The sequence below is a fragment of the Takifugu flavidus genome, unplaced genomic scaffold, assembly GCF_003711565.1.
Source record: "Takifugu flavidus isolate HTHZ2018 unplaced genomic scaffold, ASM371156v2 ctg345, whole genome shotgun sequence".
Lineage (NCBI taxonomy): Eukaryota > Metazoa > Chordata > Actinopteri > Tetraodontiformes > Tetraodontidae > Takifugu > Takifugu flavidus.
Window position 1 is genome coordinate 24,802 of NW_026621972.1, and position 4,780 is coordinate 29,581.

Consider the following 4,780-nt stretch of genomic DNA (forward strand, 5'->3'; position numbering starts at 1 on the left):
ACGGGATGATAGCGGCCGGAAATATATTGGTTTAGCACTACCATTGAAAATGAATGGGAAACGGTTTAGGGCCGTTTAGCTCCCGGCCATGGCACCGTTTCCCGGCCATGGCACATTGCTTTTAAGTTGATTTTATTTATCGGAGTTGAATCTTGTTTGATTTTTTTGAAGGCGTTTCACCTCTCATCCAAGAGCCGTTCTAGGCAGATTTGATGATATGACGCTCATAGGCTATATAGCCTTTTCTTTTTTGGGGGGAAATGGATTGGAGGCTGCTCCAACATTGAGGTTTGGACTGTGACAAAGCAAAATAGACAACCTCCATCAGAATAATGTTTCAAGAAAATAAGTTTGAGTGTATTAACTTCAAAAGGCCATTTTCTTGCACCTGCTCCCGCTTACGGCCATACCACCCTGAGAACGCCCGATCTCGTCCGATCTCGAAAGCTAAGCAGGGTCAGGTCTGGTTAGTACTTGGATGGGAGACCGCCTGGGAATACCAGGTGCTGTAAGCTTTTTGCACTCCTCCACTGGGTCAGCAGAGGCCGCCAGTGTTCCTGATAATTATCCAGCCAGATGTAATTCACTTCTTAAGTACTTCTAACATTGAGATTTAATGTTGCACTATTGTACATCGTTTGAGATTTATATTTTATGAGTCTGTGTGTGTGTGTGTGTGTGTCTGTGTGTGTGCGTGCGTGCGTCCGTGCGTGCGTGTGGTGTTTGTGTTTAAATAAAATTGAATTTCCCACTTTGGTCCACACTATTGTCAACATTTCTGTCTTCAAGAAAAAGCCAACTCAAGGCGGCAGATTCCTGAATGGAAAACAATATCTAAAGAACTCAAGTATCATACTAACAACACTAATATTCCATCTGTCTATCCCCAACTGAATTAACTCCACACCTATCTAATCAGATTATTTGTAACAGAATAAGCAGATAACGTAGCATTTCCCTGTTCATATCTGCTACTTGCAATTTAGAATTTGTCAATAAAACTATGCTATGACACAAACTACAGTTTAATAGATGGCTGTGCTCCTAAAAAGAGCAGCATTTGTGGCTCATAAACCTCACAGACACTGCTATGCACTTTAAACATTTTTATGATCGTGAATTTTTCAATCAAATATCTTCTCTTCGATAATGCCCAAAGCTGGATTCTAACTCTCCCTCTGGGGTCTTCAGGAGGTTTCAATCAGGTTGTCTGTGACAGCAATTGTCAACTGGCCCGCACCGGCCCGGGATCGATTCCCGGCCATGGCACATTGCTTTTAAGTTGATTTCATTTATCGGAGTTGAATCTTGTTTGATTTTTTTGAAGGCGTTTCACCTCTCATCCAAGAGCCGATCTAGGCAGATTTGATGATATGGCGCTCATAGGCTATATAGCCTTTTCTTTTTGGGGGGAATGGATTGGAGGCTGCTCCAACATTGAGGTTTGGACGGTGACAAAGCAAAATGGACAACCTCCACCAGAATAAGTGTTTCAAGAAAATAAGTTTGAGTGTATTAACTTCAAAAGGCCATTTTCTTGCACCTGCTCTCGCTTACGGCCATACCACCCTGAGAACGCCCGATCTCGTCCGATCTCGGAAGCTAAGCAGGGTCGGGCCTGGTTAGTACTTGGATGGGAGACCGCCTGGGAATACCAGGTGCTGTAAGCTTTTTGCACTCTTCCACTGGGTCAGCAGAGGCCGCCAGTGTTCCTGATAATTATCCAGCCAGATGTTATTCACTTCTTAAGTACTTCTAACATTGAGATTTAATGTTGCACTATTGTACATCGTTTTAGATTTAATATTTTATGTGTGTGTGTGTGTGTGTGTGTGTGTGGTGTGTGTGTGTGTGTGTGTGTGCATGTGCGTGCGTGTGTGCGTGCGTGTGTGTGTGTGTTTGTGTTTAAATAAAATTGAATTTCCCACTTTGGTCCACACTATTGTCAACATTTCTGTCTTCAAAAAAAAGCCAACTCAAGGCGGCAGATTCCTGAATTGAAAACAATATCTAAAGAACTCAAGTATCATACTAACAACACTAATATTCCATCTGTCTATCCCCAACTGAATTAACTCCACACCTATCTCATCAGATTATTTGTAACAGAATAAGCAGATAACGTAGCATTTCCCTGTTCATATCTGCTACTTGCAATTTAGAATTTGTCAATAAAACTATGCTATGACACAAACTACAGTTTAATAGATGGCTGTGCTCCTAAAAAGAGCAGCATTTGTGGCTCATAAACCTCACAGACACTGCTATGCTCTTTAAACATTTTTATGATCGTGAATTTTTCAATCAAATATCTTCTCTTTGATAATGCCCAAAGCTGGATTCGAACTCTCCCTCTGGGGTCTTCAGGAGGTTTCAATCAGGTTGTCTGTTACAGCAATTGTCAACTGGCCGGCACCAGCATAGAATCGATTCCCGGCCAGGGCACCGTTTCCCGGCCATGGCACATTGCTTTTAAGTTGATTTCATTTATCGGAGTTGAATCTTGTTTGATTTTTTTGAAGGCGTTTCACCTCTCATCCAAAGCCGATCTACGCAGATTTGATGATATGACGCTCATAGGCTCTATAGCCTTTTCTTTTTGGGGGGAATGGATTGGAGGCTGCTCCAACATTGAGGTTTGGACTGTGACAAAGCAAAATGGACAACCTCCACCAGAATACCGTATTTTCACAACCATAAGGCGCGCCGTATTATAGGGCGCACCTTCAATTAACAGCCTATTTTAGAAATATTTTCATACACAGGGCGCACCGTGTTATAAGGCGCATAGCATAGAAACTGCGTAGTGCGTGGTTTCATGACGCGTTCACTAGATCCAGCTGCGCTAAAAGGAATGTCAATAAAACAGCCAGATAAGTCAGTCAAACTTTATTAATAGAATGCAAACCGTCGTTCTCACAACTCTATTCACTCCCAAAACGAATAAACAGCTGTTTTATTATTTTTCCCGAGTGACGTAGTGTTTTCGCGTAACACAGTTCGTTTAATAACAGCGAGTTATAACAGGCAGTGCAACATTTTTATCACAAGTGGATAGTGGAGTTTAATAAATCTTCGATTTAGTGCAACATTTTTATCACGTAGTACCGTTGCGGTAAATCAAACGTTAGTGCAAACACAATATACGGTAACTCGAACTCTCGAAGTAGTGCAAAGCGATAGCAATAGCAATATAACAATAGCAATATAACAACGTTGTTCAAACGGTAATTTCCATATTCACAGTATGACCAGCCTTGTTAATTTGTAAACACACAAAAGAAACACTTAAAGCTCACTTTATCAGTTCATTCCTCATCCAGGAATCCCTCGAATTCTTCTTCTTCGGTGTCCGAATTGAACAGTTGTGCAAATACGGCGTCCAACATGGCCGGCTCCGTCTCGTCAAAGTCGTCATCAGGGTCGGTGTCGCTGGTGTTGTCTGGCATTTCAGTGACAATCCCTGCCTTCCCGAAAGCTTGGACCACGGTCGATGCCCAGGCATTTACGATCCACTGGCAGATAGTGACGTATGACGCTCGGCGCCGTCTCCCCGTCTTGGTGAACGTGTGTTCGCCGTTCGTCATCCACCGCTCCCACGCAGTTCGCAGTCTAGCTTTGAATGCCCCGTTGACACCAATATCTAGCGGCTGGAGTTCCTTTGTTAATCCACTTCTTGCTTTGTTTCCTCGGAAGCTCCGTTGAGTCTTCTTTACCTGGCGCAGGTCTTGTTGCTTCCTCCACTTCCGCACCATTGATTCGTTCACGTTAAATTCTCTTGCCGCTGCTCTATTTCCATGTTCGACCGCGTGACTGATAGCCTTCAGTTTGAACTCTGCGTCAAAAGCGCGTCTCTTGCAAGGAGCCATTTTGGGGTCTTTACAGACAGAAACGGTTTCGGACTGAATTTACTGCTGTTACCTCGGCCACGCCTACTGACTACGGTAGCCGCGATTAACCAATATTACCGTAATCCATACAAAAGGCGCTCCGGGTTAAAAGGCGCACCGTAGATTTTTTAGAAAATTCTAGGCTTTTAGGTGCGCCTTATAGTCGTGAAAATACGGTAAGTGTTTCAAGAAAATAAGTTTGAGTGTATTAACTTCAAAAGGCCATTTTCTTGCACCTGCTCTCGCTTACGGCCATACCACCCTGAGAACGCCCGATCTCGTCCGATCTCGGAAGCTAAGCAGGGTCGGGCCTGGTTAGTACTTGGATGGGAGACCGCCTGGGAATACCAGGTTCTGTAAGCTTTTTGCACTCCTCCACTTTACGTCCATCAGTAACTCACCTGTACCTGGACATTCTTCACACATTCATGTTTAAATGGTGTTTAAACACTTGTAATGGTTTTTAACACTCATCAAAGTCAGTGTTTTCAGATTCTGTGATTTCACACTGGACAGAATGTGAATGAGTTACATCTACAAATCCTCTTTACTTAAACAGAAGTTTCTACATCCAAAACACACATCCCCCTCCATCCCTGATTAACTCAAATAAAAGCCGAACAAACTCAGTACCAACATGAGATTAAAAAGATGCAAACAGACATATTGCTCAGTGCTTTTTAATAGAAGAAATCAGAATGATAAGCATCAATTATGCAGGTGTGTTTAAAGAAAAACACTGGAACATTCAAACATGGGAACAGAACCTGGATTTTTTTAAAAAGACCCGAAACAAACTAAAGAAAAAAATCCCCTAAAGCAGCAATTGAAGAGTTGATTTTGTTCAGCTTCTTTTGTAAAGACTGAAAACCAAATATCCATAGCGATCC

General features: G+C 42.6%; 3 non-coding genes across 3 annotated transcripts; all 3 read left to right on the plus strand.

The window, feature by feature from the left end:
- The first annotated feature begins 396 nt into the window (after nucleotides 1–396).
- Nucleotides 397–515, plus strand: LOC130520330 (5S ribosomal RNA). The gene has a single exon (XR_008948784.1). It is a non-coding gene; the product is annotated as a 5S ribosomal RNA (ribosomal RNA).
- Nucleotides 516–1,551: 1,036 nt separating this feature from the next.
- Nucleotides 1,552–1,670, plus strand: LOC130520328 (5S ribosomal RNA). The gene has a single exon (XR_008948782.1). It is a non-coding gene; the product is annotated as a 5S ribosomal RNA (ribosomal RNA).
- A 2,464-nt stretch (nucleotides 1,671–4,134) lies between these two features.
- LOC130520329 (5S ribosomal RNA) lies at nucleotides 4,135–4,253 on the plus strand. The gene has a single exon (XR_008948783.1). It is a non-coding gene; the product is annotated as a 5S ribosomal RNA (ribosomal RNA).
- The last annotated feature ends 527 nt before the right edge of the window (nucleotides 4,254–4,780 follow it).